The 15,511-nt window shown below is 45.0% G+C and overlaps 1 long non-coding RNA gene across 9 annotated transcripts; it reads left to right on the plus strand.

Moving 5' to 3' along the window:
• The first annotated feature begins 830 nt into the window (after positions 1-830).
• Positions 831-15,014, plus strand: LOC124248616 (uncharacterized). 9 transcript variants are annotated; one of them, XR_006891095.1, is made up of 4 exons: positions 831-933; positions 7,094-7,176; positions 7,261-7,559; positions 11,247-14,840. It is a non-coding gene; the product is annotated as an uncharacterized LOC124248616 (long non-coding RNA). The 9 variants fall into 9 exon arrangements; XR_006891091.1 differs by having other exon boundaries at positions 885-933; positions 6,756-7,176; XR_006891101.1 differs by lacking the exon at positions 831-933 and adding an exon at positions 14,982-15,014 and having other exon boundaries at positions 5,896-7,176; positions 11,247-12,953.
• Positions 15,015-15,511: the final 497 nt, after the last annotated feature.

The raw sequence follows: 15,511 nt of genomic DNA on the forward strand, positions 1-15,511 counted from the left end.
CAGACATAAACTCTTTTAATATTTTTTATATTTCCTTTCGATTCCTTTTTTTTAAAGTACGGGCAGAAATATATGATCTATTCAAATTTGTTTTCTTTTTTCTCCTTAACATTGCACCACAAGCATCTTGTCATATTATTAAGAACTCGTTCTAACCATAATTTTAGTGGATCCTGAACATTCATTTTTATATGTTTACCATAAGCTGTCTACACACCTACTCCTCACCAGCATTTCGCATATTTGGGTGTTTCGCTTTTGCTGAGGCAAACATCTTCGTGTGTGAATCTTTGACCCCGACTATGTTTATTTTCTCAAGGCAGTTGCCTAGAATCGGAGTTACCAGGTGAAAGGGCATACACATGTTTAAGCTTCTTGACACCAGCTGCCAAATTGCCTTCGAGAATGGACGTAACCCTGTCAAGGGGCCACTAGAGAGTGTCTGCACTCCAGGCAGCTTTGCAAGAATTCATGAAACCTACCTCATTGGTTTAGTTTGCTTTTCTTTGGTCATTAGTGAACTTGGACATTTTTTCCCAACTGGTTTAAGCATTTTTCTGCCTATTTTTGCCTGTTCCTAGTCTGAGCCCACGTGGTCTCTGGAGTCCGTGTGTTGTCCCTGTGCGCGAGGGAAGCAGCCCTTTCTCTCATCTTCTTTTTTTTAAGATTTTATTTTTCCTTTTTCTCCTCAAAGCCCCCCCTGGTACATAGTTGTATATTTTTGGTTGTGGGTCCTTCTAGTTGTGGCATGTGGGATGCCACCTCAACATGGCCTGATGAGCGGTGCCATGTCCACGCCCAGGATCCAAACTGGTGAAACCCTGGGCCACCAATGTGGAGTGCACGAACTTAACCACTCGGCCACAGGGCCGGCCCCTCTCTCTTATCTTTGAAAACCGTTCCGCTCCAGTTTCCCATTTGCTTCTGCCCCAGGTAAGCAGATCCTGGCTATGATTCTTTGAATTTGCCTGTCTCTCTAGGTTTTGTGGTGGTAGTTTGCCCTGTGACCTCAGTTCTGTGATGGGTCCAAGAGACATCATTGATTTTCAGGTTTTTCAGCTTTTTCTTGTTTAAGGATGGGAGTAATGATGTCCAAGTTCTTTACATGTCAGAGCTAAAACCAGAGGAGATTTATTTTTTCAGGAGCTTTTAAATTGTGAATTTAATTTCTTATATGGTTATAGGACTATTCGACCATTAAAGAAGTAAAATTTGTAATTAAAAAGCTCCTAAAAAAAGAAATCTCCAGGCCCAGATGGTTTCACTGGAGGAGTCTACCAGACGTTGAATAGTCCTATAACTTTGACTTATTAAAACAATGCTCTGCCTGAGTGATTTTCTAGATCTAATCCTCTTTGCATTACCAAAAATTTTCATTCTAACTTAAAATGTATTTCTAGTTTGTCTGTCTAGTTATGTATTGTTTTATGTCTTCAGTAGTGACCACGAGAATATAAGTTGCAATTATTGTAGCCTTGCACGCTTCTTAATCACCCTAGTCACTTCATAGTGTTGCAAGTTTTCTTATTCTTCCATTCAAAGCTTTAATTCTGTTTCCCTCCTCTTTCTCTATATACTTCCTGACTTTGCCGGGAGCAATTTTAACATGTGCAGATAGAAACGAATGATCCCTTGGACCGATTACCTTTGAGAGTGGCGTGATAGGGCACCTTTGGATTTTCACCAGCATTCAATAAATAAAAAAGACAGGAGGAGGACTCAGTCACTTTCCTGCTTTGTCAGATTTACTCCATTCAAGGGTTGGTGCCCTTGAATTTCTGTCTGTGGCTGTGCAGAGGCGTGTAACTGTTGCTGTGATTTCTACATTGCCTTGGGGGCTCTTGGAGGCAGGAACCATGTCCTGACATTGACCTCCTGTCTCCTCCTTCTGGACTGTAGCCGGGTCAGCCAAAAACACCAGGGGTAGTGGGGCAGCTGAGGCACGGTTTGGGGCAGTCACTTCAGCTCTGCTCTAGGGCCAGCAGAAATCTCGAGACGTCCCCTAGGCTGGGACTCCCAAACCAGGCTGTGCATCAAAAGCACCGGGGAAGCTTGTCCGATACAGATTCCTGGCCTCCACTCCAACAGAGTCTGATTCATAGGCTGGGCCTCCGAAGTTCTAACAAGACCCCCAAGCTCATTCTGCCACATCTCCAGTTTGGGAAACGTCCAATCCAGTGCATTCCTCTGCCTCCAGGGAACAGCTCACCCATCAGGTCTCAGAACCTGGGAGAGGGCTTCTTTCTCTGGAGATCTTTTTTAGAAAACTACTTTGGGTTACCCCTTCCTGGTGGTGTTCAATTCATAAACTTTTCTGAGTGACTCATTCAATGCCTGAGTAAACAGCCCAGCTCCTGAGTCATGCACGGGGCCTGGAGTCAAAGCAAGAGATGAGAAGTTTGCTTGAGTTAAATTTCTGGGCAAGCAGTGTGAATGCTGTTGTCACATAATAGGTCCCCAGCTTCACAACCAAGATCAGGGATTTTAAAAGCTGCAGATGGGCCAGCCCCAGTGGCCTAGTGGTTAAGCTTGGTGTGCTCTAGTTCGGCGGCCCGGGTTCAGTTCCTGAGCACGGGTGTCCACCACTTGTCTGTCAGTGGCTGTGCTATGGTGGCAGCTCACATATGAAAAAAAGGAAGATTGGCATTGGATGTTAGCTCAGGGCAAATCTTCCTCAGCAAAAAAACAAAAACAAAACAAAACAAAAAGCTGCAGATAGAGTTGCTGCTGGCAGAACCAGGGCCGGGGTGTCTCCTGTGGTAGGTGATGCTCATGGCCCTGCAGAGCAGGCCAGACCCTCACAAGGCTGAGACCTCCCGCTCTCACTGCTCCTTTTCTGGCTCCAGAGCCAGTTCTCCAGCCTCATCTTGTTAGCTCCCAACTCCTGAGCATGGCACCCGTGTCCCAGCATTTGGTGGGCGCATTCCACTGTCCTGAGCAGAACTCCTCATGAGGGACTTTGCCAACAGCCTGGAGCTTGTTGGAGAAATGGGTTTCCCATCTTCCTTATCCAGTCCTGATCAAATTTGCTCAAGGCAGGACTTGCTTCAATCTTTCTCCTGCACTTTGTCCTGCTCCCGATCTGCTGGAGTAGCTACTGCTGAGCGCAGCCAAAGGTCAGCTAGGCTTTACCACACAACTGTGTGTCCAGCTGCTCTGGGAACCCAGGAATGGAGTTCCAAGGAAGTGAGACCTATGACCTTCCTAGTCTGTTCTTGGATGTGCGGTTCTGCCTCGTGAGGGTTTTCCTCCTGTAATGCTCCCAGCCATGCCCTGCTTCTGCGCTGGAGCAGAACTGCACTAGCCCCACAAAGCAGGGTGGCCAAGTTCCATGAGGCCACGTCACCAGGTGGGGCTGCCCTCCTCAATCTCTAGATAATAGGGCATTGCACAATCCCGTACCCTCCTGACAACTGCTGAGACCTTGATTTTCTTCACAGTGCATTATCTTTGGGCAAGTAAGTGGCCCTCCCATTTTCTTCTCCAAGGCCCTTTCACAATCTGTCACTTCCACTCCACTGAGGATCAGGGTTCTACCCAGGGCCCCAGCACTTAGCCATTCCCAGAGTAGAACAGTCTAGATTATAAGACTAGTTTTCTTCTTATCTTACCCTCAGGACTACCATGTATAGTTGTGCAGTCTGTGCACTGCACAACTCCATGGGACACCATTTATACAGATTGATATAAATGATGCAATGCCCCACTAACCCTAACCCTTCCCACTTCTTCACGTCTCACCCTAACCCCTCCTGATCCATCTGTGTCATGTGACTCTAAATCAGGGCTTGGCAAACTATGACCCAGAGCTTGGCAGCCTGGTTTTTTAAAGTTGTATTGGCGCACAGCCACAGTCATTCATTTATATATTGTCTATGGCTACTTTTGAACTATAATAGCAGAATTGTATCATTCCAGCTGAGGCCATATGGCCCACAGAGCCTAAAATAGTTACCCTCTGGCCCTTTAAAGGAAATGTGTGCCAACCCCTGCCCTAAATGAAAGGTGCTCAGGATCTTCATTCTTCCACCTGGTTCCAAAACCCCCTGCGGTAGCATCTGGCTGGGGACCTCCCCTGCGGGGCCTCCCCAGTGCTCCAAAGTCACCAAGGAGGTCACTTAACCCCTCAGGGCTCTGTCTTCTCATGGGGATGGTGACAGTACTTATCTCACAGCACGGTGTAGGAATCGGTGCAATGACCAGCACTTTCAGGTGGGTACTGAGCACATTTTACATGCGAAGAAACAGGTCCGAGAGGCGGTTTCTCACCCAAGTTCTTGAGAGAGTCAGAGGAGATGGGTGATGAGAGCACAGGTGGCATGGGGCTGTCACCCACTCCCCTGCTCGTTTCCTCGATTTCCTTTATCTGCTTCCTCTCTCCTATCCCACCCCCAACTTACCATTAAACACTCCCCTCCAAAGAAAATTAAGTCACACCCTGCCCAAGGATGCAGACCGGGACCACTGAGGGGCTCCGGAGGTGGGTGAGGCATTTCTAACAGACAGTTGGTGTCCTAAAGGCCTCCCCCGGGTCCTGGGTCATAGCCTGGAGGCCATGGTTAGGAACCTCAAACCTCACTCTGGAAAACGCTCACACCTCTGAAGAAGTGACCACGAGGGGAGGCCCCGCCCCCAACTCCAGGTCCCATCACATTATTCAGGGGCTGACCCTCTGCCCTTGGGGCCCCTGGTGGAATGTTAACCAGGAGAGGCCCATGGCTCAGGGGACGGGCATACTCTCTGCGCTGGCCACAGCTGATGGCCTGGAATGGATCTCAAGTTCCAGAGAGGGTCCAGGGCTGGGGTGCGGATGAGAGACCTTTGTTCTTCGGCCCCCCATCTCTGCTTCCTGCTATGGCTGCCCATCACTTGCTCTGAAAAATCCAGGATGAATGCCTCCACGCCTTCCCCGACCACTCGGCAGTGAGGGGAGAAGGAGACGTAAAATAATAAGTCAAGTGGGATGAGAAGCACGGAGGAAGCCGGGTGTGGGCAAAGCAGCCGGAGGGGGCCGGAGTGTCTCGTCATTGAACCATGAATCCCAGCACACTGGGCCCCGAGGAAGTGAAGCCCTGACCTGTCCCTATGGGCCCAAGGAGATCGTCACCAGCTCTTCTTCCCCCAAATACCAAGCAAGGCAGGGTCGCTGAACCCAGAGAGCAGGGGGAAGATGAGAGTTGTCCCTTCCATTGAATTTACAATATTATGGGAGGTGACTGATGGTACAAATAGGGAGATAAGGGCCTACCAAGGATGCCCCCAAGGGCTGGCACCTACAATCTAGACACACCTGCTAAGGTTACCCCTCAGATATGTTGTCTTGCCCTGGCCTCGATCTCCATCATGCTTCTAGAGGAGCTGGGACAGGGTGAGCCCTCAGCTAGGGCATCCCAGACTTTTCCTTGTACTCTCTCCCTCTCCCCTTCATGCCCCCAATCTCTTCCTTCCTATGATCATGCCTCTTACAAGAATTCTAGGCCCCCTTTTAGAAATTCAGTTTAATTTAGTTCAATAATTATTGAGTACCACTCTGAGCCAGGCATGAGCAGATGTTTCTACTTAGAGGTCCCACCATCACCACAAACGTAAACTAAATTGTCTGTAAACTAAAGATTGTATATTAATTTAAATACCCCTAGTGCTTTAGTTCAAGGCTTCCTGTCCATTTTTACACCTCACTATTCCCCATTTTCATGGTGACCTTACACTCTCAGGCGAATTCGTGGATTCCCACATCCAGGAGCCCTCCCCTCTCAGGCAATGTTCGTTCTTGGATCAAGATCCCTCGTAGGAGAGCCTGAGAGAGGATTCTTGTGTATTTGGGTTTGGGCTGGTGCTCAGGAGAAGGTGGGGGGGTGGGGGGGGGGGAGCTGAACAAGGATGTGGTTTCAGCTGGAGACTAACCTCAGCCTGATCCCACGGGGAGGTCAGAAGAATGAACTGCACAGACTGGGTCCCACAGGGAGGCAAGGGGGCAGGCTTTCTGTGCCCCCTGTCAGTCAGTCATCGGGCGCGGGGTGTAACCAGCTCAGTAAGGAAGCTCCTATTTGGCCCAGGGCAATTCTCCAGAGAAGGAGACAGCTGTGAGCCACTAGCAGCCATCCTCCCAACAGCTGGGAGTGGTTGCACAGCTTTAGTACAGAGGGAGCACGGCTAATCATGGCCACCCCCGAGGAGCTCACTGCAGAGTGATAGATCCCTGAAGAGATGAGAGAGACTACTCGTCTGACCCCCTCATTCCACGGACAAGAAAACTATGGGTCAGACAGGGTGGGTGACTTGCCAAGGCTGCCTAGCTCATCTGTGGTAGAGCTGGGGCAAGAATCCAGACTTCCTGACCTCACACATGGCTTTGCAGGATGAGCATTTTGGCCTGATTCTTGTGTCAAGAAAAAGTGGTAACGGTGTGAATGAATCAATTCTCAGTAATGGCATCTTAAACGCATTCACTGGGGGGGTTAACACAACACAGTCACCACCCATTTGCACACAGTATTTTAAAATTTGTGGCACTATTGCTGTGGAAAAGTATCTATGTACCCCAAAATATGTTTTCCTCCCGGAGTAAAGGACATTTACAGGAAAGTATTGTATTTGCTCAAGTTTCTTCAAGAGAGAAACGTGACTCAAATGTAGATGGCTGTGGATGGCAGGACTGTGACAACGGTCCAGATGTGAAGGGCAAACACAAGGGTATGCTGTGGAAAATTTTGTTCTGGAATACTGAAGCTCTCTTTTTTCTTTATCTTGCATAGCTCAAAATTTTGACCTCTGAAGATGCAAAACTGCCAAATGAGTTTTATGATGCAAATTTAAAACAACCTACTAACGGTGCCAGACTCTGTTTTTTAAAACTGCTTTCATTTGCAGCAAATTGATATGTTCATTCAACAAATAGTGATCATACTATTGCACTTGAAACCACGTACTGATATTTATGGGCAAGATATCTATTCTGTCAGCTATGGGAAGAACAGGCGAGGCTTTCTGTAAACCAAGGGTATCAGCAAGTCTCCCAGGTCTGACCAAACTTACTGTGAATGCAAGTGGTAACAGACAGGCTCTAAGATGGTCCCTGGATCTCTGCCTCCAGCTATGCACGTGCTTGGGTGATCCTCTCCCCTCCAGTGTGGATGGGACCCGTGACTTCCTTCTAACCAATAGAATCTGGCAAAGGTAATGACACATCAATTCTGTGATTACATTGTATAAGATTGTAACATCTGCCTTGCTAGCAGACTCTCTTTGTTGTCTTTTCAGCTTACAAACTTTGATGAAGGAAGTAACCACAATGGGGAGGTTCGTGAGGCAAGGAACTGAGGGTGGCCTTCAGCTAACAACCAGCTAGATACTGAGGTTCTCAATCCATCAGGCTATGTGGAACTGAATCCGCCAAGAACCACACGAGCTCGAAAACAGACCCGTCTCCACTCAAGCTTTCAGATGGGACCCCAGCCCTGGCCACCACCCTGATTACAGCCTTGTGAAAGATCCTGAAACAGAGGATCCAGCTCATTGTGCCTGGATTCTTGATCCACAGAAGCTGTGAGATAAAAAACGTGTGTTGCTTTGACCCACTAATTTTGTGGCAATTTGTTACATGGTAATAGATGTGCAAGACATTTGTTGGGGAAAATTGTCTATCAAAGGGAGAGAGCTAAAATAGGAAGGGTGAGCTGACATGTGAAAGGAGAGGAAAGAGGATAGATGATGGGGCCAGAAGGGTCTCAGACAGTAGTGCAGTTCCAAGAAAGTTTCTGCCAGGTAAGTGGGGAAGAGCTGAGCCAAAGTTGCCCGTTGAGAGGATCCTGCATCAGGTGGAAATGGCCTGGCTCTAGCACCCTCACCACGCTCAGTCATTGGCTGGGAGCTGGCTGGGATAAGCGTGGCCTCGGTGGGAATGCAGAGGTGGATCTAGAAGGGCAGCTTTGGGGTGTCAGTCAACATTTTCCCACAGCAGAAGGTCTGAGCAGTGCCTTCTACGGACACCTCACCCTTTTCTGAATTCTGAGGCTTTGCTTCCTGCAGCTGCTCATCTCAGCTTCAATCTCCCTCCCCAAGTTTCCCACAACCACCTGCCAAGTGGTCTTAATCTTGGCACCCTGTTTATACCTTCATAGCATTTACCGGGAACTGTCATTATTTTACTGATATCCAAATAAATGCTTTTCACACTGCCCCCTCCTCCAACTTTAAGGGCCAGGAGAAAGTGTGTTCTGTTCTGCACTTTCTGCGAGCTCACTGCCCAGCACACATTAAATGCACAACACATACTTTTGAATAAATAAATAAATAAAGCTTCACAATTTGTTTATTTTTGCTCTTATACATGGCGGATAGCTGAATTAAAACCTCCATTGTTTTAGGGTATTTGTTTTACTTAGTGTTGATTTTATATTATTCGAGAGTCTGTCTTTTTACGTGAGGGTGTGGTCATTTCCTATTGCTGCTCTAACAAATTACCACAAAGTCGGTGGCTTAAAATAACGCCAAGTTATTATCTTACAGTTCTGGAGATCCAGAGTCCAAAATGGGTCTTAATGGCCAAAATCAAGGCGTCAGCAGGATTGTGTTCCTTTCAGCTTGCTCTCAGGGAGAATCCATTTCCTTGCCACTTCTGGCTTCTAGAAGCTTCAGGTATTCTTTGACTGGTGGTCCCCTTTCTCCTTCAAAGCCAGCGATGGCTGCTGGAGTCTCATGTATCTCAATGATTCTGACTCATCTGCCTCCCCTCCCACATTTAAGGACTTCTGATGACACTGAGCCTGCCTGCATGATCCAGGGTAATTTCCCTACTTTGAGGTCCATTGGTGCGTAATCTTAATTCCATCTGCTCCCTTCGTCCCCTTTGCCACGTCTTACTCACAGGTTCCAGAGTTTAGGAGTGGATAGCTTTGGGGGCTCATTATTCTGCCTATCCCAGGATTTAACTCATTCATCTCTGTTGTTGTAATTGAAATGTTTTGACTAATTTATTTTGTATTTTGCTGTATATTTATTACAGTTTTTATTTTCTCTTACCTTTTTTGATGATGAATTGGTTATTTTTTCTTCTTCCTTTCTTCTCTTCTAGTGGCTTTGAAGTTCAAAATTCTGTTTTTGTCTAGTTCTTATCTCTAAATATTTAAAATCAATTAAAAAATATGTTGTTCTAGCAAAGTGAATAATTAATTAATATCTAAAACATCCCCGTCTCTGAACCTGACAAGCCATTTAGCGTGCTTTTACTTGTCTCTTACTCCTCACCCATCCCTTTGGTTGACATCATCAAATTTTAATGTATAGAATTTTAACATATGATTTTTAAATACTTTTCTTCTATTGCTCATATTTTTAGAAATCACTACTTTAAGCTTCACAGAGAACGTTATAGTTAAGACAATTTTTTATAAGTTTTACTGGGAGAGCATTTTGCTCGTTTGTTTCATCTTATTTGGTTTTTTGCTCACTTCTTTAAAAAAAATTTTGCTTTCCCCAGAAAGAGCTCCTAGGTGATAAGCTTTCCGGGTCCAGGAGAATCTTCGTGGGCATGCAACCTGTGTCGTTCCCTGGCGCCCTGCACCCAGAAGAGCCCCGACTTGGTTTAATGTTCTGCTGTTGTCATCTTAAAATTCTTAATGTATTTTTTAACAAGGTGCCCCACGTTTTCATTTTGCACTGAGCCCCACAAATTATACATCCAGTCCTGTCTGGGTTTGTGCATGTTTGAGAGCATTGTTATTTTGCTCTCACACTTAGTGATAGTAAACTGAGTGTACAATTCTAGGTTCAGAATTGTGTAGATAGTTCCTCATTTTGAAGATGAGCAATGGGGTGCCAGTCTGATTGTTGCAACATACACTTTGTGTGTACGTCTCCCTCTAGGAACTTGTGAAGTTTTCCCTTTATTCTTAGGCAAGGATCCTCGGCATCTTTAAGAGGCTGAAATTTCACTAGGTGATGTCTATGTGTGACTTTTTCCCACCTTCTCACCACCTGGGGCACCTTAAGGAAATTCACTTTAAAAAATGGACTATTTTCTAATCTCTATTAAAATTTTTTAAAAGTCTCTCTGCAACATCTATTAGATGGAAGATAGATCCAGGAAATCCAATATTCACGTCTCTCATCAGCTTGTTTTATCTGTTTTCTATCTTCGTGTCAGATTTCCTTGACTATGCCTTCCAGATTACATCTCCAGGTGAGGCTTCTTGGTCAGCAGGCCCCAGGAGAAAGGTAGGGGTGAACCAGTTGGCAGGCAATGCCAGCAGAAGCTGGCCCAGCAGAGGCCACGAGGGCAGAGCACAACTGCATCTGTTCTAACAGGTTAATTCTGTGAAATAAGTGTACCTTTCCCACGGAGTCATTATGAAGATTAAATGAAACAATGTTGCAAAGCTCAAAGCACACAAGTGATCCATAAATATTAGTTCTTGTGAAATATGAATAGTATTTAAACACCAGCTTCTTCACATTTCAGTTCAAATGCCACCTCCTGCTTCAGCTTTCCTGATTCCCCAGGCTGGATGAACCTCCCTCCCTTTGCAACAATACAATGTTTACCGTACAGTATAGTTGACCAAAGTACACAAAGGAACTATAGACTCCTGAATATCTTATGACTCCGTAGGAAAGAGTCCGCACCTTTCTTATTTTCTTAACTGGAGTCTCTGTAGCATTGAATACAGTGTTGGCCTATACTGTTACAATATTTAGTTGAGCACCTTCTATCATAGGGCAACTTGTAATCATTCTGAAAATACCTACTTCTGCCTTGCTAAGGGACTGGCAGCTTTGTGAGATCTCTATCAAAACTTACCTACACAACCAAGTTATCTACCTTTGTCACGTCTGTGATTTCCTGTAAGGATCCTGCTCACTCTAACACATGGCAGGCCAACGCTACACTATTACTTATATTTGAAAACACTGCAAACAGAAGTCCGAATGAAAAGAACTCTAAAGGAGAGGAGACTGTTTTGGTTGCAATGTCCTGGCTGACCACTCATTAGCTGTGTGATCTTGAGCAAGTCACTTAACCTCTCCGAGCTTCATTTTCCTCCTTTGTAAAATGGAGATGGTTTGGGAGCTATCTTTCAAATGTACCTAGTCCCATCCTCCAACCTCTTCATATTCACTTCTACATCTGCGTGTTGCCTTTAGAATGAAATCCAAAATCTTATGAGGTACACAGAACAGATAGTAAGGGCAAAATAAGGTACTTGTGGCACCTTTTGTAAAAGCGCTTTTTCTGTCTTCATCCACAGGATACCATTTTCCTCCGATCAACTGAGATGACCTGCTCTCCATTCCTCAAACACACCAGGCTCCCAATCGTATATTCTCTGCTGACTTCACCACGAGGTCTCTGCAGTCATGCATCCTTTAGCCCGTCCTTACCAGGAAAGGGACCTATTGCTTTTCCACAGGGGTGAGTCTCTTGGGAGCTCTGCCCAAGGCCATTATGATTAGAGTTGCCATGAAAACTTAAAAGACTCATATTTTAAAATGAGCCAGCTTTTTCTTTGCTGCTCCTTGCTGCTCAGTCTCTCTCCCAGCAAACAGGTTAGGAACCAGGAAACCCTTGCTTGTTACATGCAATTCGAACCACTCAGCAGATTAAAAAGAGCAGTTTGGAAGTGCGGTGAGAATGCCAGCTGCTTGAACACTGAGGGAGGGTCTCTGTGTTTCCCTACATCCAGGGCTTTATGTGCAAGGCTTAGCGGTGTCCATTTTAAGCACTCAGGTCTTATTCCTCTGCCTCGGTTCTCGACTGTGTCTCCGACAGTGGAGGTTGCTCAATAGGTATGTGTGTGACACCTGACTTAATGGCTGACTCTTGTTCCCACAGCCCAAAGATTAATGAATGAGGAGGCAGATGTGACAGCAGCAATTCACAGGTCAAAGGACTGTGATTCTCAGAATTCCAGATCCCGCTTCCTCAGTCTCAGTGTAGTAAATAAACCCCTCATTAGTATCAGCTCATTATTTTCATATTCCTTCTGGATCAGCATTGGAGAGTGGAGATACGGAGGAAATGTATCGGAAGTGACACCTTTTAGGGCTTTTATGGGTTGGCGTTAGGAAATCAAAGAATAGTTTCCAGCAGTAATGCGGAAGTTTAAAGGCATTTCACCCTCAAGATTTTCACTGGCTTCCAGACTAATAAGATTTCACCAACCTTATCCTATAGTTGGTGTCATGGGGTTCTGAGTAATGCAGAATGTGGGGGTTTATTGTACAATCTGGAGTTGTTAGAACCTTCCTGATTTATAAGAATTTGACATCTCTCAAAAATTTAACCATTTTGCTTTTGTTGGCTTAGTAAAAATGTGCAGCATTAGGGCTGTGAGATTACAATGAGCCAGCACGGCTCCAACGAGAAGAACAAGAAATACAACCCCAGAGAGAGCAGAGGCCTGGGGAACAACAGACAAACAAAACATTGCAAGCTTCTGGAGCCGCTGCTGGGGAGGGTAAGCAAGGCCTGAGAGGTCAGCAAAAGCTAAAGATTGAAGAGCTTAAAAGGAAGCTGCTGTAGGGAGATGAGACAGAAATGGCAGTTTCTAGACAGGATATTGACTGCAAGCTGTATTTGGTTTTCATCTCAGCTAAGTTTGGGGCCTCATTCTCTAAAAGTAGTACAAATACCACACTGCTTTTCCTGCATTGGCTATGTCTTGTTTACATTTCTACAGCAAACTGAAATATCCATAGTTGCTAGATGTGGCCACAGTAGGCTGATGGTATGTAAAGTAAGTACAGAAATAAGATGCAAATGTGTCTTTCAGTGAGGCCAGCCTCTACCTGATCAAGTCTCAAGCTTGTACAGCAGGAACACTAGAAAAGAGTGATCTTGAGGTCTGATCCAAGAGTTCTACTTCCAGTACAGCTGAGGAAGATCCTACTGGGGACCAACCCACCCACTGATAACAATGATAAACTGGAAGATATCAAGAAACGACAGCCTGAAGGTGATAGAGAATGAACAAAAGAAAGCACATTCAGGGAGGGAGTGGACACTGGGAACAGAGGACAGCATCTTCCCGGCTCTTAGCCTGAGGGAAGGCCATGACTCAGGGTCACGAAATGGGGAGGTTTACCAGAACGCTAGTAGAAAACCAGCAGTCTTTCTGGCTTCAAGAAACAGAGGACAGAGTTCAGGGCAAGCACAGCCACTGCAAAATGAGGGGGGAGTCCTGGAAAGGTGAGAGTCAGAGGGGAGCCTCAAAGTCTGAATATAATCTTATCTGAATTTCTGGTTGGCTATACAGGCAGACTATGGCTAAGGATAAAACAACTGAACTGAGATTTCAGCTGCTACCAAGAGACAGCGTTTGTAGTTCAAGTCCAACCAAAGTACCTGCCTGATAAACCAAACAAAAAATCAACACTCCTAAGTCAGATGTCCTGAGGCATGCCTGTTAAAAACGTAGATTCCCAAGCCCCACCCACAGATCTGCAGAATCTGAATCTCTGGGGGGTAGTGCCTCAAGTCCGTCTTTGTAACAAGCAGCCTTGATGACTCAGGCACCCTCGAGTTTAAGCCTGGCTGCTCTGAGAGTTGGTGTCGTCCACGTCTTACACTCAGAGGTTTGCTGAAACAGGCTGTACTTGAGGGCATGGTCTCTGTCTTTGGCTGCCAAGGAAGATGGGTCAGCTGCCTGCATCTTTGGTGCTGGCCACGTGAAGCTGAGAGGTCATTCAGAGGCAGAGGGGAGATGCTTCACTCCTTAAGATCATCACTGAAAATTTTTTGATATCGAAGGAGGCAATATAAAGATGGGACAGCTGTCCCTCAACAGTCTCCTACAGGTCAGCGGGACGCCTCCCTCCTCTGCCATCTTTGACTCCTCATATCCTCTAACCCTGCTGCCCCTCCACTCCATGGAAAGCAGCATTTTCAAGTCTTAAATATGTTAAATATGTTAAATATGTTATGCTAAAGATTTGTTGGGGTTTTCGTGAATCAGCAGAAATATGACAAGCTGGTTGGCATCTTGGTCTCAACATTTAATTGTTTCCATTGCTGTAACTTCCAATTATAAAAACATTCATAGATAAAAGCTAGGAAAACAACTCATAACACACATGACAAACACAGAAGTGACGTTTGTAACGTACTTGTCCTTCCCCCTCCCCGGTCATTGTAATGACTCTAATTTTACCAAGGAGGAAATGTGCCCAGTCATTTAGCTCTTCATACCTGTCTCCATGCCAAGTGTCCAGAACCATACAATGTGGCAAACCAGATTTAGAACTCTCAGCCTTTGCACCTGTCAGCCAAGGCACCCCTCTCTCAAAATGAATACAATGTTTAATAAGAAAAAGTAAGTGTATGTTATTCTAAATTTTCAATTAATGGGCACTTCATGGAAACCTTTTAAGACTTAAGTGAATATACAGAAAAAATTTTTAAGGATTAAAATATATGGTGGAATAAAATTCCTTACCCATGTCATTTAGAAAACTACTTGATAGGAATTTCAATTTTAAATCTGGGAGCTAATCTAATGAAGTGGTCCTAAAGCCAGGCTCTAGGCAGAAAACAGAGAAATTCTAACAGGTTCTAATTTAATACAACATAAAAAAAATTTTTTTAAGGATGATTTTTAAAGGAAATAGCAGGAAAGATATGGTGGGGCGGATGAGATAGGGAGAGACAGAAATAGAGGCAGAGCTTAACAGATATAGAGAAATATACATTCTAATTCAAGTGCCCCTTTCAAGATTAAGTAAAAGAGGACAAACGAAGAGGGCAGTTTCATTTTGAGACTGTGTTTCTATCTTAAGAAGAGCAGAGACAGACCAATTATAACTTTATAGCTCAGTTTGTGATAATTAAATTACTGAGACTTACAGCCTGCCATATTCTGAATACCTGTCCCTCTTCCCCAGTCTGGTCTGCACATCCACACAGATAACACCACAGCTGGTAAGCCCTTTAGTTATTTTTTTACCTATTTCGTATTAACCAAATTTTTTTTTTTTTTTTGAGGAAGATCAGCTCTGAGCTCACTGCTGCCAATCCTCCTCTTTTTGCTGAGGAAGACTGGTCCTGAGCTAAGATCCATGCTCATCTTCCTCTACTTTATACGTGGGACGCCTACCACAGCATGGCTTTTGCCAAGAAGTGCCATGTCCACACCCAAGATCCAAACCGGCAAACCCCGGGCCACCAAGAAGCAGAACGTGCAAACTTAACCGCTGCACCACTGGGCCGGCCCCCAAAATGTTTTTTCTATATTTTGTTTTTTATTAAAACATAACGAACGCACAAGGATCCAAAATTTACAAAAGCATATACAACAGAAAGAATTGTCCCTTTTCAAAGATAACCACTGTTAACAAATTCATGTGCATATTTATCCTCCCCAAAATGTCAAATATATGAGCGCGTAAGTCTATCTTCATATAACTTCATAGACACACACTATTCTGTACATATATACATATGTGTGTGTATATATATATGTGTGTGTGTATGTATGTATACATGTAAAATACTATTCTGAATTTTGGTTTTTGATTT

The sequence above is a fragment of the Equus quagga genome, chromosome 1 (assembly GCF_021613505.1).
Source record: "Equus quagga isolate Etosha38 chromosome 1, UCLA_HA_Equagga_1.0, whole genome shotgun sequence".
Lineage (NCBI taxonomy): Eukaryota > Metazoa > Chordata > Mammalia > Perissodactyla > Equidae > Equus > Equus quagga.